This window comes from Lepidothrix coronata, unplaced genomic scaffold (genome assembly GCF_001604755.1).
Source record: "Lepidothrix coronata isolate B3197 unplaced genomic scaffold, Lepidothrix_coronata-1.0 Scaffold131, whole genome shotgun sequence".
Lineage (NCBI taxonomy): Eukaryota > Metazoa > Chordata > Aves > Passeriformes > Pipridae > Lepidothrix > Lepidothrix coronata.
In genome coordinates this window covers 443680-468941 of record NW_016690311.1, presented here as the reverse complement: position 1 = coordinate 468941, position 25262 = coordinate 443680, and the positions used below count along the sequence as shown (strand labels likewise).

The 25262-nt window shown below is 40.7% G+C and overlaps 1 protein-coding gene across 1 annotated transcript in view; it reads right to left on the bottom strand.

Moving 5' to 3' along the window:
* Positions 1-25262, bottom strand: part of PTPRG (protein tyrosine phosphatase, receptor type G) — a 397243-nt gene that overhangs the window by 257313 nt on the left and 114668 nt on the right. The gene's annotated exons all lie outside the window — the stretch shown is intronic.

Genomic DNA, 25262 nt, shown 5'->3' with positions numbered 1-25262 from the left:
CTAATCATTCTCTGGTTTTAAATGCTCTAGGTGGTTTTCATCATTCTGGTCCTTATCTTCAGGATGCTGCAGCCAGGAATGGAAGATGACCCCAAGTCTGGAAACGGGCCAGCACCCATATGGTCCCAGGGAAACCTGCTGCTCAGGCACTACAGGATTGGTCCATGCACAGGGGTGTCTGAGACAGAGGGGATGACACAGTTCTGCCATTCCCAGAACCTGAGGGCTGTGTGTGGTGCAAGGTAAGACTCATGAGCTGTTCTCCCCAGCTCACACTTCCCTCTTCGTTAAGAGAAGATGTACATGTTCTCTGCCAGCCACCCTTTCAGCCAAAGGAAATCCCAGCACATTCACACCACCACATAGGAGAGAGCATGTCTTCTGCCATTAAAAAAAATAATAACAGGAAAATCTGAGCAGAAGGAGACTACCTCTGTAGGGTGTAAAATGACTAAAAGAAAAGCTAATGAGTGCCCAGGAAGAGGGCCAGCCATAGCTGAGAAGTATAATCTGGAACTTGGAATCAGGGGTACTTTTGCTGCCAAACATATGTCACGAGCTGTTCCAATGACTGTCTGTCTGTTCTTCTATAGGAGCCAGCTAAAAAAAGGCAGTCAGGTCCCTGCAAACATTCTTCCAGTTTTGACCTAAAGACTGCAAAGCGAAGAGATTATTCCATTTGCATGAAGACTGTGCTTGAAGCAGTTAGGAAAAACTGCAGCAATGAAATTCTAATCTGCTGAAACATGGCTTGCAAATAGGAATTCCAAAACATTTTAGAAGAGTCTTGCAAACAAGGACAATTTCATACATTTCACATGATTTCATAAAGACACAGCACCATAAAAATGAATCGTAAAACCAGTGACAAAGACAACTGATTAGTTCATCTTCTTCATTTCCTGCCACAGCAAAATTTTTCTCCAGAGTATATTTAAAAGCACATTCTAGATCTTAACGAAATTAGCTAACCCTACAACTATGTGCAACATAACAAGAAGAAGTGGTTTCTTGCACTGAAATGGTCTAAAAATTAGGAAAGAAAGAAAGAAAGTCAAGGTCCTTCTTGCCATGGATCTGTTTTTGCCACAAAATCCCAAAATGCACAATTCTAGGGTACTGCAGCTGCCAGAAAGTCTGTTCAGGTTGCAGAGCCAGCCCATTTCACAAGGTTATGAGAAGCATGACAAAGGACACTGAAACAGCAAAGGACTTTGAAGGACTCCAGTGAATGAGGAGTCTAACATTTTCAGAGAGCAATATACTGAAAATTATTTGTTTTAATGAACTGGTCTGACTTCTGCACTTCACTTCAACCCTGACTCCTACTGGTCACCAAACAGCACTTTAAACAACTCATAAAAATCCCTGCATTGTGTAGGGGTCCTTCCTGACCTCCTGGTCCACAGAGGTTACAAGTCCACCTCTTCCACTCTTTGTGTGTCACTGTCTTCTTTCTGGGAGTGAGACAAGGATCTAACACTTTGTGTATTTAATCACTTCACCTGCAAGCTTCTTAACTCATGTTCTTTGATTTGTTTCAACCTCCCCTACACTGCTGTGCAAGATAACACTGTCTGACAAACAGACTGAACAAGGTCTCTGTTCACTAAGGTGATACACAGCAGAGTTCCCCACCTTGCCCTCCAAATATTCCTCTGGGGTGCTCCCCACCCCACTTTCAGCAGCACCCATAAGATCAATGAAATGTGGTTTGTACTCCATAGTTCCTTCCATAGGTAAAGGACGTAAAGGAAGGGGCCAAGTTCTGTCTGAATCTGAGTCAATAGCAATGCAACTGCTGCACTGAAAGGGAAAAATCACAATGCCAGATATTTTCTCCTCGGTGCATATTTTACAGCACCCTCGTACATCTTTATTGAGTTTCCACCAGGCACAGAAACGATTTGGAGTATCCTGGAAATCCTGTAAACAAAGTAGTCCTAACATTTTGGCTCTTGTTGTGACAAAGCAAAGCCAGAAGACAGGCAGCTAAAACAAGTTAAAGGTATCTAAAAAAGAGGTATGTCTGGGATATTTCTGTTGTCAGCTTTCATTTAAATCCCTAGACACTGTTAAATAGCAGGCAGTGTGTGAAAAATACACACAGGATATGGATGTTTTTCCTAAGCATGTAAGGGGTTCACACTCTCTTTCTTAAAAAGAACATTCTTGCTGTCTTTGATGTTGTAAATCTTATTATGTAAAACAGACTGTTGTGTAAAATAAATGATGGCACATGATCCTGCAAGAAGCTTAGTAGCCATAAGTCGTTTTAAAGCCAACAGGAGGAAAGGGCACTCAGCATCAAGCAAATTTGTACTGTGAACTTGTGCTAGACAGTTGGTGAATGAAAAACCTCATGAGAGAATAAAATTTAATGTAAACAGAACTTGCCCAAATCACAAGTTGGAATGCTTGAGAGAAAGCCTGCATGCAGGAAAAATTGCACGGATCTTTGAATCGTTCCTGGAAAAGGAAAGGGCTGAGCTACAAGGAAGACTGCTCCTCTCCAAAACCAATGCAGAAAGAAACCAGCACACCATCAACTTTGCACTGTAATCCTTAGAGACCCAGTGAGAAGACACAGGTCTTGTGAACACAGACCATATGAAGTCACTGTCAAAAGGGGCTCACAAGGTAAGCATCATTCAGCTCCTCCATCAATAACTGTGTTCAAAATGAAAGATCTTGAACTCCAGATCCATGGATGCCAGCAGCAAAGCTTCCATCGGTGTATGCAGGGCCAGCTTTTAAAGAAAATGCTATATTGCCTGTGAAAACTGATGGACTGATTTCACTCTCAACTGATGCTGAGCTTGGAAGACAAGCTGTTGCATGGCAGTCTTTCCTCCAATGTGCTCATCACGCTCTTCCTCGGAGTCCGGGATTTTTCATGGCGTAAGATTAGTTAATCCTCTAAGTCCTGCCAAACATTTTTCCTCTATAGAGTCTACAAAGAGGCACAAGGTGCTGTATTAAGAGCTGGAGTAGAGCCATCAATTCATTTGTACTGTCTCCACAGAGCCAGCACTGACAGTGGCTGTCCCCCTTCTGCTGCAGGTAAGCTGTGACCCAATCTGGGAAGAACTACTTGAACAACCTACCAAATTGTCCATCTTTTTTTCTTTCTTCTAACAAGACCCCAGACACTTTCTGAAAGGATAACTATTATGAGTCTTCACCTTTCAATCTGGGCCACAGCAGGAGACCACGACCCCGCCACAAGCAGCGAGCTGGTATTTACCCTGCTCCATGGAAGCAATGTATGCCAAGCAGATATTTATTTTTAGCTGGCCACTTGGCATAAAAATGGTCACATCATGTTTATTTGCATTTTTAGCTTAATTACCTTTAGCCTCCTGCTATACTTGAGGGAGTTCTAATAAGATGTTAAGAGAGAAGCCATTCCCTACCCACATTGCCTCAGGTTAGTTCAATGCCCCATTAGCCCATCTAATGGTTTCTCATCTGCAAGCTGTGTGTGGGTGTCCTGAAGTCAGTGTAAAGAAAAAAAGCAGAGGCTGAGAGAACGGAACTCATCTTCCTGGATGGTACCTCTGCAATCATGCATGTTTCAGCTATTAACAATACTGTTAATCAGAGTTACCCTAACTAAAATATTAATAGATATCACCTACCCAGAAAGATGAAGAATTTGTAAAATGTAGCTGCTTTGGGGAAAAGTAGAAAACCAAAACAGAATACATCACTTATCTTAGGAGACTGCCTTTATCCATGGTGTTTTTACTAGGTGGTAGAAACTATCATGTTTTGTTATTTGAATTCTTACACAGCAACTTCATCACACTGCTCTCAGATACAATAAAGGTACTTTTTTTTTTCCCCCACTGCTTTCAGTAATGGAATCCTTGCTGGTTCTGCTGCGGTAACAGATCCCGTTCTACGGTGCTTATGACCAAGACTAAGCTGCTTATAACTGATATTTCCCACAGAGAATCACAGCAGGAACTGACTTTGTTCCTCATCTATTCTCCTGGCTCTGTGAAATAACTACCCATCCCTACCACCTTCTCACCTTTCACTGTACAGACCAAGTGGGAATAGCAAAAAACATGACATGTTTAATGTTCACTGTCCTATTGTTCAGCAATGAATAACTGAACTTGTGAGCTCAGCTCAGCAAGGAGCAAGGAGGAGGTTCTTTGCTCTGCAGCAGGCAGAGGACTAGAATGTCCTCACTACCAACCACCACAGTGCCAAAAATCAGAGCTGTGCTCTGACTGTTGTCCTACTGCAAGGCTTAAGATGTTATTGCACAGTCCCTCAGCTGGATGTAGGAAATGGCAAGATGGGACAGAAGCCCAGGCCTCAGTGTTCTGGTTCATGACTTGGCTTGTTAACACAAACATGAATTATTGCTGCCAGTCAGAGCCCACACACTACAGAGAAGCCAAAGACCAGTTCTGCTCCCTTCTACCAGCTCTGGGACAGTAGTGATGGTCTCCAAGAGAGCAGAAGGGGCAACCATGCCTTCAGCTGCCATGTCCACATTTAGGGAGGATGTCTGGGCAATAATCCACAAGCCAAAACAGCAAGAGCTGTGGTTTCCACTCCCTGCAAACTCTCCAAAACTTCTCCTCTGCAACCCATCTGTGAGAAAGGAAACAGAGATGTGCAGCAGTGAGCAGCATCTTGGCAGGGAACAATTTTCTAAGGACAAGATCCAGTGGTATATACATTATCTCTATTCTGACAAGAGTGGCAACACCACCCTGCTTCCTACATTACAACAGGAATATAAGCACATTCCCTTATTTACAAGTTCCCTTGATTTCAAACTATTTTTAAAATAACTATGATCAAGAATGTGGAAGTGCATTTCTGAACCTCTAAAGGTGCTTGCCACGCTTACAATGCATATGTCTTTCCAGACAATTCAGCTCATTTACTAAGGTATTACAAAGGGAAAAAAAAAACAAACAAAAGCAAACAAGCAGGGACATGGCAGCCCCGTGTTCTTTAATTCATCTGAAACAAACCCACTTCCAGAGTTACATATTTAAGCATCACTTGTAGGACCAACCCACTTCATCCACAGGAAACACTTATTAACTGCTGTTAAATGAACAGATTTATAGATTACCAGTTCATTATTTATGCCAGTAGGATGAAAAATAACAATCAAGATGCATTTAACAATCAAGATACATTATTCAAAGTATAATTGCACACATAGGGTGTGACCTTCACTACAAGAGGCACCTCTAACGCCAAGTGGTTTGGGTGTGACAGGCAAGGGAATCACTAAAACCCAGACATTCCAATAAACCAAACCACCAGCAGCATGGCTCCCTCCAGGCAAATAAGTATTTTTCCTGTTATAATCACTTATGGGGAAAGAAACAAAGCATTCACTCAAATCATACTGAGGTCTGAAAATAAATTTTTAATCTTTATCACTCCAAATTACCTCTCCATCCCCCCCCAACACCAGATCTATCAATATAATGCTTTGTGTTCTCCCACAAATCTTGCATGCTACTTTCTCTTGAGTAATTTATGAGACCTAAAAAACATACAGAGTATTTTGTTTCATGAAAACTATCTCACATACCCTGAGTAACATTAAAACAGCAACATACAAGATTTCTGAGACAAAACCAAGTAATACAAAAATATTCCTGTTCCTTTTTAATTCCCCATTTCTTCCGACTCAGAAGTAAAGGGAATGGTGTAGTAAGATAAACACTTCCTAGACATCAATTCATAATGTTATTTAACAGTTTTGCAGTGGTTTTGAAAACACAACATATAAATGTTGAAAATAGAGACTAGTAATGTCTAACTGTCTAATGCTTTTACTGAAAAACAAGTGAAGAACTAATTTCAAATAACAGCTACACAAAGGAAAAGTAAAATAAACATTTTAAAAAAAACTTCAAAAAATCAATACTTTCAAGTTTTTCTTTTTTGAACCAGATTTCTTGGATATTTCTGCAATACTAGCAGCAATACAATTTAACCTTAAATGTTGCAAAAGCAAAAAAAAATTGGGATTTTTTTTCTGACAAGCAGAGAAAAAAGGACTTGGTGGTAGATGGGACAAAAATTCAGGTGGAAACAGTACAATGCTATGGTTTTCTGCAATCTGAAGCACAGAGAAGCCGTAAGTATAACAGAAAAATCACCAGTTTAAATGGATGAATATAAAGCGGCAGACTTGTTGAGGTTGGGTTGGCAGAAATACACGTATATGTAATGAGAGCCAAAATCTGTCTGTTTAGTTTCTGGGAGCTGGTCAGATATTTATGCTAATACAGAACAACCTTGGGCATGTGAATGTCACAGCGACACAGGATGTGTGTGGAGAGTTGAGGTTTTGGATAACCGAGGTAATTTTCAGAGTAATTAACTAATGTCAGGGGACATGACCGTGTTCCAAATAACAGGGAAGGTTAAATAATCGAATGCTGCTGTCTTACCACTTATCTTACTGAATACTGTAAAGGTTTTTATTGAAAAGCTTTTACTGAAAAGGAGTTCAAGATCAAATGAGCAGAGACCATTAATTTCCACATGCAAAAAGCACTGCTACAAGGTATTTTGTGCCAAACCCCATACTGCTCGTCTGCCAGACAACAGAAGAGTGGTTTGTACTTTGAAAAGTGAATTCTTCCCTCTGAAGAATTTACCATGAACCTCTCCCTTCAGGAGCAGGAGCTACAGCAGCACCTACCCAGCTCCCCAAATCCCAGAGCAAGGTCCAAGGCTAAGAGCCCACCACCTTTGCATCTCCAAAACCAAGGCTCCCTGTGTAACCTCAAGAGCTGAATTTGTTGGTCTCAGCCTCATACTGACCTTCAGACACACCCTGCAGAGTCTGGAACTCGCTGGACCAAGGCTGTAAATGCTATTTAGAATAGCAAAAGCTGTTCAGGAAAAAGGTGGGTGATACAGCCTTGCCAACAGGCAGGTAGTACGAAGTTCCCTTTAGTATCTGCTTTAACTCTCACAAACTCAGCCTGGACCCAGCACGCTGCTGCAACTGCAAGCCTGGCCTCGAGGCCACAGTTCTCTCAGTGTCTTTCCAATCCAATGGTCTGTGTTGAAAGAAAAGGGAGTACCTCCTGGGTCATGTTCCTGCACTGGAGAAGACATTCCCATCCGTGGTTTTACTGGTGAAATTTCTCCCGTAGTTTTCAGCTCACTTACACGGCACAGGGCGAACGCTGCAGTCTTCCATCTCTCTCTACTTTTGTTCAGTATTTCTGAAGCATTTGCAGTAATAGCAGCATAACAGCACCAACACTATTGTGCCTATTTTATAAGGCAATAATCCACTTCCCTCCTTGAGATAAACTACTAGAGGGAACAAGAGCTGGGTTATTGGCTTGTAAAACAGTGTGATGATAGTATTATTGTCTAAATTAATGTCATTTAACGCTTTATACCACAGTTGCAGAGGTCCCATCTCAAGCATTAATAATGCATTTTGCTTTTTAACATGTCACAAGGGAAAAGACTGACTTCTGACATCCAGAGATTGCATCAGCAAAACATAACTAATTGGCGCAATCTGCAAGAACAAAATAAGGGACCTCAATTGTTCCTAAGAACAGTTTAGTTACTTCACCCTCCCACCCCATCCTAACCTCTCCTCTGCCCTCCCAAATACAATCTTTTTTGTGCTTTACATTATTCATTTCTGAAAAGTATGAGGAGCTAAAAATGTAACTTCTTCATATACCTTTTCTGTGCTCAAACGTCTGTGCACTAGCTCTCCTGAGCTACCTTGTTCTCATTCATATATTCTACCCCATTTATCAATGTAATAAACCAAAGCTTTACAAAGAAATCACCAAATTAAAAAAAAAAAAAAGAGAGAGACAACAAATCAGGCCCTGCATTGCTAAGACACAGTAAACAAGCGCTTGGCTGATAAATTTGCTTATGACAATATTGGCAGCAATTTGATTCAAATTCCACCAAAGTCAATTTTGAATTATAGCAGCCAGGGGCACAAAATAGCTGCTTTTTTTTAGCTGTTAACCCCATAAAAACTCCTTTTTTGAACCATAACATAAGTCCAGCGTATTTCCCCGGTGGTACAGCTTAAAGCAGTGATCAGTATAAGTGAAGCATGATAAATAGCTACTGCACTACACCCCCATCAGCTGAAGTCTGCACAGGTCTAGCTGTGGAAACAGAAAGGTCATTCATTACTCTGTGTGAACAAACAGACGGCACATTTGTGATAAATAATAGCTATTACAGAGCTACAATACACACTGAGCCTTTCTGCTCCGTGGCTGTGCATGACTTCCCCTGTGTTACTCTTTAAATATAATTATTTAAAATTGGCTTCTGTGATAAAGACCCCCATGCCTCTGTGGACTAAACTCATAAACCCAAGTATGAATACATATGTGTGTGAATATATATATATATATATGTATCTACCCACACAAGTCATTTGTCTCATCTACTAGAAAATAAACAGGATACAAGTGGCATATTTGCCTTTATTTTCACTTCTCTCATCAGTCACAATGTGGATCTTAGGATTGTAACAGAAACAGTAATTAGCAAGCCAACCTCTGGTCAGGAAACGCCTAAGATGTCAGTTCTCACTGATTGCTTTAAAAATCCTTTCAAGCAAGCAAACAACATCCACACAAGGTTTTCTTTCCCTCCCACCATGACCAGAAGGGCAAGTTATGTATGGTTTCCACTTGCTGGTCAATCTTTGAAATAAAATCTAATTTCTTATGAGTATGAAAGGCCTTAATATTATTCCAAACCTGGTAAGCACAGCAGGTGCTGAGAGTCGTTCTGACACAGGGAACAGAGGGATCATCCTAACTCTCACAATATGAGCAACTGCAAAAGCCATATATTTTAAACTTTTCATCACATTGAGAAACATTGTACTTCCCAAGTGTTCCTAGTAAAATAAAAGGATTATTTTAGACCTTTTTTTGTGAAGTAAATTACTGCCACAGAAAGTTAATATACTAAAATACATTTTCTACTTATCTACCTTTGTCCAGCATCAAGTACAGGGAAGCATCTTCAGTGCCTACTACCTGTTCTCTCTTGCAGGGACACAAATAGAGAAACTCCCCTGTAATTATACCAATTTAATTTACAAATCCACTAGCTGTACTAACCTCTGAACACCCCCCCTTGCTGGGGTTCTGCTATTTGTGCCACAATCTGAGCCTCTTTTGGCAATATAGGAGTACAGGGCTGATGGACAAGTAACTTCTTTCAAACCATATTTAAAATTTTGAAGGATTTTTAGAAGTGTTTAGGATAAAATAATTTTCTCTCACCAACACACCTAGTTGCACCTGTTCAGTCTCACAATCCTGCTTGTACTTAAATCAGCACTGAGTCTAATCTTGCAATCTCCACTGGCTTCCAGCCCTGCAGTGCTGTTGGTTTCAGAGGAGGACAGATCACGCTGCTCATGAGGAGCAGCTCCAGCCACACGTGTGCAGGGGAAATTACTGCTCACCCCGTGAATGCAAGGACATGAACGCTTGAGTGCATGAATCTGATCACAGGAAGAGAGTCCGAGCAGAGATGTGCTCCCATATTCAGCAGGAAATTAACTCTCCTGCATTTCCATCCCAGGTCTCTGCTGAACATGCAGCAGCAGCAATTAACTTTTACTGAGGTGGGGAGGGAGGAGAAAAGGGTGAAAGTTTTGAACTTTCACGAAACTTGGACCATTAATCACAATCTGTAAATTCAGATGAAGAGACCACAGAAGCAAATGGTTCCCCGTAAATCTCAGTTCTTCATTTACATGGCAAGCAGAAAACACAGGTCGTAACTCACAGCAACTGGAGTGCAAACTATCAAATTAGCCCAATAGAGTATGTCATTGTGCAGCTTCAGAAACAAACAACAGCCAGCAACGAAGCCTCCTGAAAGTCAGAGATATTCAACTGAGCATACTACACAGTGTGCTAGGATGAGTGTGGTGATTACGGGGAGTAATGACATGAATAGCAAAATGATACAGAGCATTTATTCCAACCATGGAAATCAAGGAAGCCTGTAGCAATTTAAATTTTAGGCTTTACAGCTAAAGGCAAAGCAAGCTCTATAAAAAAAATAAAAATTCCTAACACAAAGAAAACCAGAGCTGCTGACTTTCTGATAGATTTATATTTTTCTAGTTCTCTGTGGAAATGGTACAGAAATTTGAAAAGCAATGTTCAATTGCTACATATAACATTTTCTATTTATATGTAGAAAACACGTTAGATATCCTGCTTGCATATAGCATATTTTCATGTGTGTGTGTCTATGCACACAATTGTACACCACTGGTTTGGTCTCAAAAATAATTTTTTTTTTTTTTAAGCAAAGCGCATGTTTTTGATCTGCAACTGATGGAAAGGCTTTCCTTTTGTTTCCCTCCCTCCCCCTCCACTGATTCGAGATACCATGGGAGGGGTCATGCTAACAACCTCATTACTTTCTACCCCAAAACACCCCCCCCCCAACTCTGTAGGCACTCCCTGGGTGATGGGAAGGTATATTGAAAATTCTCCCACTCTGATTCCTTCAACAAGAACTACATTTCAGGAAGCTTTGTTTTTCCACACGACAAGATCTGACTGCCTGTCTGGTCCAGGTACTGACAGCAGGATGTTGCTCCCTCTAGTTCAGATCCTCAGCTGAGAAACCTGGCTTTGTGTGCAGGGGTAAGAAAAGTCAAAATATGGCATTTTCTAGGACATAGGTATTACTGCAGTTAAAGCACAAATTATTTATTGTTCTAGAAATGCCTTTTCCCTCCCACCTTTCTTAAATCAAAATGTAAAAACATCAGGGTTAAAGCAACAAGCACAGGGGCCAAATTATTTTTCACGTGGCTGGTCAGCCAGAAAAGCTTTTACCTGTCAGGAGATTTGAGGACTCGAAAAAAAAAATAAAAAAAATACTGTCAATCTCTTTGACATCTGAAAGCTATAGACAAGTTAAACAAAACAAAACCAAGAAACTTCCAAGGTTTGAAAAACTCTTCCACATTATTTAAGAGTAACTAATCTCTGTGCCACCAGCTCTAATGGCAGTCGCACAATTCAGAACAGCTTTCAGGGTCTCTCACCTCAACTATCTCCTTTCTTGTAAATGCCTGATTTATATTTCTTGTCTGGCTGGTCCCTGGAAAGATTCCTCGGAGGCTACAAAGGATCTTCCTCTCATTTGCTTAAAAAAATTATTTGCAGAAGTAATGAGATGCTGTTCTGAGAGTTTCTTTTTGGAAAGCTCTCAGAGGTGCAGTTTAGGGGTCAGAGCTGCAGCCCTGATCCACACTTTGCAATCACACTGATTGCAATAACCTCAGGCACTAAGATGCGGGGAGTAGGCTGGCAGAGCGTGGACCTCAGGGTAGGGCTCTCATTTACATTAAGATTATTTTAAACCACTCCCAAAGGGCAAAGAGCAGCATAAATGGCTTCTGTGTGGGAGTAAATTACATGTGTACAAAAGATCAAAACAATGCCAACACAATGCATAGAAAGCAACCCACTTATGCAGAATGTGACATTACTTTAACCTGTACCTTGTTTAAAATTCCTCATAATAGGCCTTTTCTTTTTTTCCAAAGGAACTGTAGACATACTCATGCACAAACCCTTATTTAATGAATTTATTTACTTCATTTTCAAACCTTTGCTAAAAGAGGGAAGCTGACACATCCATATAAATCTTGATGATTTTCTGGATCAAAACAATACTGTTCTAGAAAAGTTCAGTCCAATCATCTTTCAAGATATTGCTGGGCAACACAGCCAGAGGATGCTTGTAGACTCCAAAATACTAATTTCATACACAATTTCTACACACTTGGAGTCTTGCAAAGTTTCCAAGCTTTCACGCTTCTTTTAAATATCTGTATTTTCAAGAGCTTGAACCTCTAGTCATGTTCTGCTTTAAAATAAACTGTTAAACACGAGTCCTAATTGAATTACATTTATTCATTTAACTCAGTTTTTAGTTCATGACATAGGCAAAGCTGAGAGGACTGATTCCTCCGGCCCCCAATGCAGAGAAATCCTTCCAAGGATGCACTTTGAGTAGGAGCCCCCTCAGTTCAATGGTATTTACAATCACCACAAATACCCCTTTATTCAACCACTGAGGATGAGCCAATTTATCCACTTGACAAGCCATGGCCAGAAGGCCCAGGTGAGGCACAGATAATACACTGGGATTAGGTTCTGGGCTATTACTCTCATCTGAATGACACAGTTACAGCAACACAAGCATATAGTGGAAAAGTTAACAGAGAGACACAAAAAAATCCTGGGTGAAGGTGCATGCCATGAAATTTAAGTGGGTTAAGTTTGCTTATTCCCAAATCCTTTCATTCAACAATCAAAACCTGGAAGAAAGAGGCTTTTTTGTTTGCCATTAGTGGGGCCGGTTTGTTTTAGGAGTAAAATTAATTACACTGAACAACAGTGCCCGACCACGAGCTGGCATACCACCAGCTTTGAATGGTACTCTGAATGGCTTCACACAATCTCCTTTCAGTACAAGTCTCTTGATACTCCTTTTGGAGTTTGTTCACAGATTTCTCTTTTTTTTTTTTTAAAGGCCTGAGGATTTAAAAAGTTTGCTATCTGAGTCATCTCTACATGATTTGGGTGAGTCTTTCATTTCCAGTCCTTTTTAGAAATAGATACTACCTAACAGAATCTGGTTACATCTGGAGTGGAATTTGCTGTTTGATCAACTAGAGATGTAGAATAGGGAGGTCTGACAATGGCAAATTGACTTTCTGCTTGGGGTAACTCAAAGTTCAAATTAGCACTGAAAGAAGCTGAAGTAAGGTGCAGAAGCATGGTCTACTGGTTACAGCATGGGCTGGGGAGACAGGACTGCAACACTCCATTCCCAGCCTTGCCAATGACTCACTGAACCTGATGCTACAAAGCACTTGCAAATGCTCAGGATGTGGATAAAAATTACTGCACTCCCTGAAGAACCTCACCAGCTCCAAGCCTGGATGACTTGCATTTGATTTAACTTCTCTGTACCTCAGCCTGTGGTAATGCAGTAATTCATTTCATCTATAACACGATTTGAGATCCCTGAATAAATATGCAATCCCCATAAATATTAATACTTTATTATTAAGTAAGTGCTTCTTGCCTGTAACTGACCTAGTAAGTTCTGAAATATCTGTTGCTGACATCAGTGGTGAAACTTTTAAATTTATATGAAAACCTGTTAGCAAGTTCAAAAGGTATGAAAAATCCACCATTTTGCTCCTTTTACAGCATATTTTACTATACTGATGCAAAACCCTGAAACATCCATTTTCCATGCTGCACTTCTTCTCAAACATTCTCAAGCTTAATTCTAAAAACCCAAGACACAGAAACAGTTCTGGCACTGCAGACCACCGACAACTCTGATGAACAGCCAAATCTGTTGGTGCTCCTTGCTCTGTCCAGCACAACATGATGCCCCAGAATAAAAGGGCAGATGAAATGCTCTGACAGTGCCTTTCACTGCCCTCACTTCATGTGGATTTCCAGAACAGCACAACACATCGGAGCAGCAGCTGGAGGATTGCTGGACACATAACTGCACTTCATAAAATAGCATCTGACCTCCTGCACTCCTAGCACTAGAATGCTCTTAATGAGCTGCAGCCTGGGAATGGCTGGAGATTCCTAAAATAGTCAGTTAATGAAGACTGACATGCCCCAAACCGTGACAGTGAGGGGAGCAGTGAATATGGCAGCGAGCTTGGGATTAATGCAGCACACATGGCCAGGGCTGCTGTCAGAGTTCCAGCACCCTTCCTGAGCTATATGACCTCCATAAAACTAAAACAAACAAACAAAAACCCCCCCCATGATAAAGTTTATTTCCTAAGTTACTCTTGTGACATTAACAGTTCACATCTAATGACTCACTCAGAGCATCCGTGTGTTTACATAACAGCCACTCTCAAGGCGTGCTTATTGCCAGAGGTAACCAAGAACCTTTATCTCAGCATCTCTTCCAAGAGGCAGCAGATTTAAACAGTACCAGTGTGATCCCCAATCATAAAGGCAAAAGCAAATAAATAAATGAAAATAATTTTTATAAATGAATAAATAAAATCAAGGGTCACACAGACATGTACTGGTCAAAACTTCCCACTGAGATTATTACAATTCAAGACATGACAGTGCATAAAAAGAAATATAAAATTTTGAAGTACTGCAACTGCACAGTGTTACACAAAGTGTTACAACTGCAACAGGCACAGTAGATGAGAGAAAAAGGTCTCTGTTATTAATCAGAATTCATATTTAAGAAACAGTGGTTGTTAAGTAACTCCACTGAATCCTAATCACAACCAGAAAGGTACCAATTATTCTGACTCTTGTTACTATTCATTAATACCACGCTGAAATCTTATTTGTTTTTACAAGCTGGGGTGGGAGATGAAGGAAATCAACTTTGAGGGCGTTGCTTTTTTCAAAGTGCATCTGTACCTGAACCAGCTGAACCCTCCGAGATCAGGCAGTCAGGATAAAAACAACAATCCACATTTGACTAATTGGAAGGTCAGGTAAACAAAGCTCCATTATAATAACAAGAAGATACATTCTTCCTTGCAGACTTGCCATTAGCTTTATGCATCTCTTGCCCTGACAACAAATAAAACCTCTGCTGAAATGAAATATTATTATACCATTCCCTACATATTACTTTCTGAAAGGCTTTTCCCCTCTAAGATTGACCCAATGCTTAATTAAAGCTACAGAGAGCACCAGAGAAAGATCTAAAGCTCCAAGTCAGCAATGACTAAAAACTGTTAGATCTGATTTTCAGTATCATGATATTCTCTTATCAGCACAACAACAACAGCAACAAACCTGAGCTGTACTTATGGTCAAAGTGCGTTAACACATTTTCAGAAAGACTTTTTGGGTTGGATTTTAAGCCTCTGCCATTTTGGAAGGTAACCAAAGTATAATTCTGCTTCCCTTGATTGACAAAGCCTGCTTTACTTTTAATTAAATCTGTGACTGTATGCCACCTTTTTCAGTAAGAATAAGGAATTAAAAATTAATTTTCTAGAGGAAGAACACCTTCTCCTTACTGACAAACAGTATAATTTATTTTTTAAAATATATATAGCATGATTAGCTGAGATCATGTATATGGCATTTCCAGAATAAAACTAATCAGTGTTACCATGCACTCCATCACCACTCTATTTGCATTTTTTTTCCTGGAAGGCTTCCAAAGAAAGAGGAAAATCTGCCTAGGAAGAGGCAAAATGCCCCAAACGTCTCCCCCTGAGAGGGACATCTATCAGAAAACCACATAGCCAGGGCCTGCTAGACCTAAACTCTGACTATTTCCATGAGAGCATCACTGGACATCTTCACCTGCACAGCACATACAGTGAGGGCAGGTTCACCCAGAGCCCTTGTAGCCATGGAGGTACAAGCAGAGCAGATGGACAGCTCACCCCAGCTCTCAGCTCACCCAACACTAACCCTCTCCCTCCTGGGGATGCATCCCTGGAGTTCACCAACAGTATTGCATAGTGGATCTTCCCCTGAGATGTGGTCTGAGGGCACCATTGGCCCAAATGCATGACAGCAACCAAGGCCATGAGCTGACCACCTTAGAAGAGACGTGGACTTTCAGTAACTCCTCTTCAAGCTTGTGACAGTCAAATGAAACTTGGGAAGGTATTCCGTCCCACATTTTGGAAATGCAGTTGCCAATGTCTGTGATCTTGTGGTTGTGGGGGGATCTTATCAACTTCCATCCAGAAAATGGGGTGGGAGAAATAAAAGTCAATCCTTTCAGGTTTCACAGAAATGCCACCCAAAAAGGATCAGAGAAGAACTCAAAAGAAATAGCAGAGGATTATTTTTTCTTCCTTCCCCTCAACAGTGCAGGTTTTAATACCAGTCTCCTGACAGATTGTGCTTTTCAAGGATTAGGGCTCAGAGAACTGCCTGAATCTGAATAATTCCAGCCTGACTGCAGAGATGAGCAAGATACCGGAAACAGAATGGAAAATTTTCAGGCATCTTTCACCTTTATTATGGGATTATCAGGTCTGCAAAAATCCCTCTGCTTCCATGAGTACCTATGGGAATAGACAAGCTAAGGACAGGGCAGGAGACTCTGGTGCTATCTAAACTGTCCCAGAAGGGGAGAACACGAGAAACTTAGTTCTAAAGCAGCAGTGAAGGTCACTTAGCAAACAGTGGGAGGGCTCATGCCTGTGCCTCTGCTTCCACAAGTTCTCTAGAAGACAAATTACTAACTGCGCCAGGCTACACTGCAGCCTCCCAGTGAGCATCTCTGAAGGTAGAATTGCAGGGCTTAGGGAAAAATACTCATCTGCAGGCTCATCACAGAGTGGAATGGGACAAAATTTCGTGCTTCAACCATGTCTTGACAGAAAACATTTCCTCCTACAAGCAATGACAAGCAGTTGTCAAGTGACAAATATGCTCTTGAGGATCAAATGTCAGATTCAAAGGGTGTGAAACAACCCTGACATCAGCTTTAAGTACGAAGTTCCCTAAGGCATGTTCTGGGGGATCTTTTGAGCATTATTTGCTGAAATTTGAAAAAACATACTACTCTGGGAAGCTTTAGAGAGTGCACCAAATACAACTTATACCTGCAAAACTGTTCTCACTGAAGAGCAACTACATTTCTGCATATCACTAATGGTAGCAGCATTCAAAACCAAACTCATACAAAGTCAATTTTGGTGATTTAAACGTTAAGTGCCATTCCTCTTTGTTAAAAGTAGCAGAATAAAGTAACATTTATTAACCTATCCCTGTCATGAGCTCTTTTATTGCAGCTCATCACTGCAGGATCTGAGACCTTTTCCACAGAATCAAGTTGCTGCAGAGAAGTGGACAGGAGACTTTAAAAGCATTTCCCCTTTTCAAGTTTCAACTCCATCTGAAATAGAATTGTGTTGACTAGGGAATGAGGAAAGGCCTGATGCACCTGCTTCCTTGGTAATGGCAGAAATATTTGACCAGAGAACTTTACAGAAGATGCTGAGCACGGTTGGACTTCAGGTTTTCCAACTTTCTTAAGTTTATAAGTAATAAGTTACATATTGAGCTGCCATCATAGCCAAGAGGCTCACCTGATAGCTGCAGGGAGCTAAACACATCAAGCTCTAGACTAGTTAAATAAAATTAGTTTATCTGAGAAACTTAGTACTTGGCAGCTGAGCAGAAAAAATATCCTCACATCCATCTTAGAGGTAGATAGGAAAAGAGAATAGATAACAGGGAGGAGGACCACACACTGTCTTATAATACATGAACCATGATACAAAAATACAAAAAGTAAGAGCTAAATTCTTCCTAATTTTAGGATCTTGATGATCTTAAAAAAATTTGCTCATCAACTACAATTACCCTCAAAACTCACTGTGATATAATCCTTTATGCATTCTTGAGTATTTTTTTTTTAGTCCTTCACAGGTTGTCAAATTCTTTATTTCCAGGCATTATGCTAAATTATTCTTTTAATTCCTTGAGAAATGTGAGACACTTTTATTTTGATCTTCAGTGTAAAGCAAAGTCAATACCTGTACTACACCAGAAGTGATATACACATGAATGAAGAAGCTATGAACAGGTAACCAAAATTAAAAACTAATCCACACAACAGGGTAAAAAACCTCAGTTGTGCTCTCCAGCACACACTTACTAATATCTGCTGAACCACCCCGTTCATCAGCCTTCCATGGCAGGCCCTAGCTGTGCTGATCCCACTGAATTCCTCAGTAACACATCACTGTTTGCTAGTGAATCCTAGACATGGTTTATTTGCATCCTAGCAAGGCCAATTACTTGACTCCCTGCAAGCACCTTCCATGGGAAGGGTTACCAGTCACCATGAGTTACACCAAGATCTGTCACCACAAGTTACACCGAAGTAAAAGATCCCACCAGCTTTTGAAGGTCCCTGAAATCCAGACTGTGACAGCAGAGCCCTTTGGCATTCAGAACAGTCTCAAAGCAGCAGGAAACTTTATTCACATAGTTCTCAAGTCAAATGTATGTCAGATGTTGCCTAAAAACTAATAATCTGGAGTTGCACATCTTGCTTCCTCAAGGAACCAGCCACCACATTTTCCAAAGGATCCAACAGTCCACCTTAATATTCAGTCCAATATACATAACATAATTAAATTCTTGATCTAGTCTCTGGGGTGTCTAACTCATCTACTGAAGCCTGTAATGATTTACAAACAGGACATACCGAATGCAGACAGGCTACTAACAGACCAGTTCTGGCAAGAGTTTTTTCCTGAAGATAAGGAGGTTGAGACCCCAGTTTCCACCTCTTCTCTGTGCTGGCAGCTGTCACCCTCAAGCATTGCCTCCAAAAGATGCAGAGTACTGTCTAAATAGATAATAAATCAATCTGATAAGCAACAATGATGAATACTAACTTGTTTCATTACTGAATTAATATGCACATTTGTGCAGCTTAACACACATCCTATCACCATGCCCAAGCTATTTCTGTCAAGTTCAAAATAGAGCAGAGGATCCACTGGTCAGAGAGACATACAGGAGAGAGACAATCAGCCCCAACACTCACACTACCCTATTACCACTGAAGTTAATCTCAGGGTAATAAGGGAAATGGATTCAGATTTCCCGTGGCTCATCTTTCAAACACGTGTGCACATGCATAATGCAGTAACACAACTCACACTACCAACTTGTACAAACACTTGAGCAACTCCAGGATCAAGCTCCCAGTTAGCAACCTGACAAGATGAGACTTTATGCACTAGTTTTCAACATTCCCCCTCTCCGTTCTGCTTCTCTTCTGTAAGCTACAATATTTAATGAACAAACCTATCTTTTCTTTCACTCAACAGCTCATCACTACAGTGACCTGTTATAAGCAATGAGATTCTTCAAACAGCTACAACTGTCTTTTTTCAAGAGGTTGGCAGGTTTTGATTTTTGAAATCAAACAATCAGGTCTCTGCACGCACGAAGGCAGCCAGCAGGTCATTTAATTATTTATCTGCCAGAGGTCTTTTAGGGTGACTCTTGGAATATCTGAACACCTCCATTTGAGAAAGTATTGATTAAGACAAAGTCATTAACAAGGGAATATGTAACTGCAGGAAGAACCTTGGCAGGTCTGTAACACACATGCAGGCACTCAAAAGAGCACTAAAGAGTATTTTAAAATATGTAAACAAATCTATTTTTTAAGTATAAGACATCTTAAAATATAAAATTTGTGGTTGGGGGGGGGTTGTGCCTAAAAATTGTGACATAAAACTCCTTAAAGTCAGTCTAGACTAATTGCCAAGTATTATACATTATATGATTAATCAAACTGAGTGTTCTGAAATTTTCCTATGTGTATATGATTAGGTAATGATATTTTTTTCTGTAATTAACTGAAAGCAGTCTGCTTTCTATTTCCTTCAAGGTATTGATGAATTAAATCAAGGGTAGCTTCAAAGATAGATCTGAAATACAAGCTAGGATACTGTTTTTCAGTTTGAAAGATGTGGTTTCTCTAAAGCTGAAAAGCATCTTTAATGTGGCACCACTTAAAGCCAAAGCTCAGAATTGAACCAAGGAAAAGAAAAATGTTCCAAAACAGGAAAAACATCAGGTTTACATTCATGAAAGTATTTAAACACCTAATTTTTATTTACACATTAGTCGCTCAAATACACAATGGACTTAGATTTCAGAGACCAGATGGGAAGGGGCTACCAACTTCCTCCAATGAATACAAATGTTTTCATAAACAGTCAAGAAAATGTTGCACTGACTTTTGTGCAACTATGCATTACATTGGGCTACCTTCTCTAAATCCCAACTCACAAACATAAACTCATTTCTTAAGATATCAAGTAAGTGGTGTGACAGTGATCCTTTACTGGTGACAGCATAGCTTTGACTACAGGTCACGAAAAACCAAGAGAAAACGCAGGATTTCTAGAAAATGTTGTGGAAACTTGACAACAGGCCAGGTTGAGGCAGAAGAGGAGGTAATGTAAAGGAGAAGCAACTTTTCTGCCCAGATTTCCATCTGCATGAGAAAAGTGTATCAAGACATGCTCAAAAACACAAGTGCTTTGGGAAAATAGTGGCCCTGCTTCTTGCAAAAACTTTGGAGGATATTGCAAGGGTGGAAACTCAGAGTTTACTGAGGCAAAACAAATATTTAATGTGAGGTTGTCTCTATCTTTCACATCTCAAACTTAGCTTTTCTGCTTCTTTCGTGCCAAGTTCACCTCATCTGGCATATGACCTCCACCAGAAGGAACCTGCTAAACTCCCCTCCAGTCTGCCCCAGCAGCATCCACAGATGAAGGACTGGGTTCTGTGCCGTGACCCATTAAGTCACTGCAGCTCAGGTCAGAAGACAGGCCTGTTTGGAACAGAACTCTCTTCTGCTGTTCCTTCATTTTGTGCTGCAATTTCCTGGCAATCAGTGCTCTTCCCTTCTTTGTTTTAAGCCTTTCCTATTTGAAACGGGGACAGGTAGTGGGTGTGCTACACATAGGAACCATGTGGGGTACCCACCCATCAATGGAGAGGCTTTTCATCAGGAACAAATCATAATTACTGTCATTTTTTGAAAGATCCCCCCTTTCCACCCTAACAGCTTCCTTTGCAGACAAGGGACATTTTTAAAAAAGAAGATACACCTCTGAAATTCATTAAAACTTGCCAGAGCCTTAACTGCCCATGCAGATGCTCCAGGACAAGGTGCAGGACACTGCCTGCACCCACGTTATCTCCTGATGATTTTGCTCATGCTGTCAGTCAACCGATTTACCAGCACATCCTGCAGCCATCTATTTTAGGAAGATGTATTACTGTCTCCTGACACACAGAGGCAGCATATATAAAGGTTAGAGAAGGAGACAAAGTCACCACTGCTGGGCTCCACTGACAGCTTTCTGCTGCATCTTTAGTGGTGGCTGGGTCAGGTACTTAAATCAGTGGTTTTAAATTGTGGTCCGTGGAACACCAATTGCAGAAGGAACATTTGCTGGTTGATGTTCTGAGAAATTGGCTGGCCAAGTAGTGCTGGCTGTCCTTGTTCCCACACATGGATGTGGGATTTATTGCCAAGGCAAAGGCAAAAAGGCATCAGATATTTTCCTAATTATACTCCACATAAAGAGACACTACCGTTGTTTGAAAGTGTGTCATGATATAGCAAATGGCTAATGCCTGGAATATGGGAATTGTGAACTAATACATTCTGTCATTGGGGAAAAGATCACAATTCTTCCTCTTAAATAGTCCAAGTTTCAATTATTTGTACAGGAAAAAAAGGTACATTTCTGACATGCCTAATGGGAAGCTATCATTCTTAATTGAGTTCTGTTTGCTCCATCCTTTGAAAACCACAGGGTTTGCAGAAAGAAAACAAGTTTTTGTGACCATAAACTCCTTCCAAAAGCTGAACTGGGAAATAAAGCAAAGGTTTGAGTAGGATTCTGCTGAGCTGATGTTACACAAGGGCTCATCTGCACTGATGTGCATCAGCAGTGCTCTATTGATCACATTGATTTTACCCAGCTAAAGGTTTGACCCACAGTCTCTGAGGAAGACCTAAAGCTAAACAACCTCTAACTAACTAACACCAAACAATAACTACTAAGCAATAACTATCTTTAAGAAAATAAGAGGGATCAAAACCAATGACCATTCAATAACAGCAGCACAGGAATAAACAATACACATGCTAACCCATACAGACAGAGTCAAACCAGAAATAGCTCAAAGTGAGAAGAAAATACAATATACTGAGAAAACATCAAAACTCTGAGGGACTAAGGGAGGAAAGAAAAAAAAGTGAAGAGAAGCAAATGGCTAACACTGATCCTGAACCAACACAATTTCATCAGATACTAAAGTACAACATACATCTTCATTATGTTTCTCATTCAAACCAGGAAATCAAGACTAAGGACCACAGTCTTCAAAATCCCTTTTGATACATTTTTTAAACCCCCAAATTACTTTCCATCTATCAAACTTTCTGCCAGGATGAGCACCAGCCCTCACAGTTTACAGACATGTCCATACCCTTCTATGGCTTTAGCCTAAGCAGCATCAGTGCCTGTGCCCACCCCTGTGCCCCACGTGGCCAACGCTCAGGACTTGTCCAAGCCACGTCCAAGCTCCCGGTACTCATCTTGCAACAACAGCTTTTAGCTTTGTTGTTAATTCACTACTGGTGACTAACTGTGGCCTGAGGAATTGTTGAATATGGAGCAATTTTGAGAGTTTCTTCTTATACATACACAGGTCAGTTTACATACACCTACAGCACGGATATAACGTGATTGTGGCTTTACACTTGCATGTAAATTATTGTCCTTGCTCCTGCTGACACACAGATGCTACAATCCATGCTGTTATCCAGGGAAAAAACCCCACACAAACACCCCCCCCAAAATAACCCTAAACAACCCCCCTAAGGCCCTCCCCACGCTATCTATACTCTATTCACATTTAATCTCTCCATAATACAATAGAATTCCTTACAACACATCTGTACACAGAACCATTTTCTATTAAGACAGTGCCATATATCTTTGTTCTGAGCTGAATAACTGATTGTACCCAAGTTCTATCGCATCCCTTCACCGAAAAAGGCCCATCAGTAGAATCAGCCTGTATTCTATGCTCTGTCAGCATGAAATGACACTGCCAGACACATTTGCTGACCATACAATTATATCTTCAAAAATACTGAGATGAAATGGATGATCAAAGTAGCCTAATGTTCAAACATAAGTTACTCCCTGCTGTTTCGTCTCATTTGGCTTTGGTCAAATTTTACTGTGACTGGGTTCCAGCACAACACTCTTTAATGGGTTGTAGCAGCAGAGGGGATGTCCTGGGGGGTCAGAGAGATGCCCAGCCAGCCTATTCTCTTTCCAGCAGTAGCAACTGAAAGAGATGTTTAGGAAGTGCACAAAAGTGTGCTGGGTAAGGAACGTTAAAATGTGCATCTCTGGCAATTCCCTTTAGCACTTGTTCACGAGTCTCTTCTTTTAGTTAGTACTATAACTTTTTGAGATACAAATACCTGCACAGAGGTATTTAAGATATAGAACTGCATAGAGCATTTAAGATACAGGGACACCAAGGTTCTATGTGGCAGCAATATAAAGTAAACATACAGATAAGCCTCCTAGTTTGGCCATACATCACTATCAGGGGATTATAATTATGTATAGAGCATTACTATGCTACAATAACATCCATTAGCTCATGGCTCTGCTGCCACCTGATGATTACCACTGGCACAAAGAACATTAACCAACTAAAGCCCATTGTATCAATCATCTTCACCTTAAGGGGACTCTGAGAGCAGTCTTTAACAGTCCCACAGGACAGCAACGCTGTATATTCTGCCCATGAGCCAGATATTGAGGCATTACCATTAAGGATGGTAGGAGCTCTAAAAGTGCTGTTCCAGTCCATGGTCTCAGCGATCTGGCATTAGAGAGTTCCCAGACAGGCCTTAATATGAGCCTTTAATGAGCAAGTCACAGGTTGTTGTGTCATATCCTACTTGGGGACACTTTAGTTCACGGATCACTAAAGTGAAAGGCAGTAAAGGCAAACTCTCCAGAACTTCTATCAACCAGCCATCCATGCACAAATGCCAGCTCCTTTAACCCTTATAAAAAAATTTAAACCCTTCTCTGCTTTTGCTGTCATTTTCTGCTGGTAGAAAGAAACCTGTATTACAAATGAAGCATCCCTTCCCCCCATCCTCCTTTAGCCACCAATGGATGACAAGACTGTAAAAATACCATTAATAACTAGCTTGTTCACTGTAATTAACACCTTTGCAGTCTCCTTTCCAGAGAGAAATTGGCACACTTAAAGACGGCTCAGCAAGGTGTTATTTACTTAAGGAAAAAGAAAACATTAAAGCTTTATGTGAAAGAAAATTATCTGTTATCTCTCATGGCTCTCGAATACATTTTACAGCAGTGACTTTCCAGCCTGCGCTTAAAAAAACAGAAAGAACTCTTTAAAAAATCCATTAGGAACTTAAAAGTATTATCTACCACTTTGCTACACTCTTCCTAATGAAACTGCCAACAATAAATTCACAAGATTGTTTTTGAGTTGTTTATTTATTTATTTATTCCTGTGTTGATGACAGAGAGGAGAAGCATCAGCCATACAGGATGTTTTTAATGTCTTGTACACAATGTGAGCCTGTGGGAGTTCACAGCTGTCCCCCCAGGTACAGACAGCCCATTTACAGGGGTGGTAAACCCAGCCTCCACTACAGGAGAGGAGGATGGCATTTGGGATGTGAACATTGCCCTGGTGGGTGGGACATGGTCCTCTACCATTGAGACAATAAGTCTCCACTGCTGTGGGGATCCTCTCTGGACCACCAGAGAGGCACTGAAGAAGCACCCCCAGGCTGATGACACCAAGGTCCAGCTCCTGATTGCACATCAATTCTCTCCCTCTGCTGCACTTACAGATTAGTTCTGTTTACAGACAAAGAAGGGAGAAGTCAAAGCAAGGACACTATTGAATCCATCCAACGCGGCCACATCACACAGATCCCACTGGAGGATGGGCCTTGAACTCTCAGTCCTCACAGCAAGTGGGAAAATATATTTCCTTATCCTAAGGGTTTCTTACTTTCAGTTAACTTTTCCCTGTTGGGCCCTCACAGGGCAGACAATTGCCACCTATTGGACCCATCTCCTCCTCATCAGGAGGGTGCTGAACCTCACAAGTTTAGTTATTCACACAACTTCCACAAGCCCAGGGATGGACACCTGTTGATCATTTCAGATCAAAAGAACAAACAGGCAGATGACAACTCCTCAAACATGAGCTTCCAACCAAGGCAACCAAAACATCAGGCCATCCAAAATCACATACACAGCTTTCCCATGGCTTGCAGTAAAAGCATGTACATCATGGAGAGGCTACGCTGGCAAACCAGGGAGCCTGGGGCAAAGTGTCTGGTTTCTTCCTTCTCTACTAGTCATCAGAATTTGAAAAGGACATTTCATTAAATCTATTTCTCTTGTTTTTATTTGAATTCTGTCTTTTCTGTAAAAGAAACAAGCTTTTTAAGACAGAGAGGTCTGTCTATATAAATCCAGAAGATAAACCCCCAGAGACTATTATAATTTCAAATGCTGTTTTTAAAGTAGCTGTCTATAACCTTTCTGAAAAGAAAGCACCATCTTACACTAGTTGTACCTA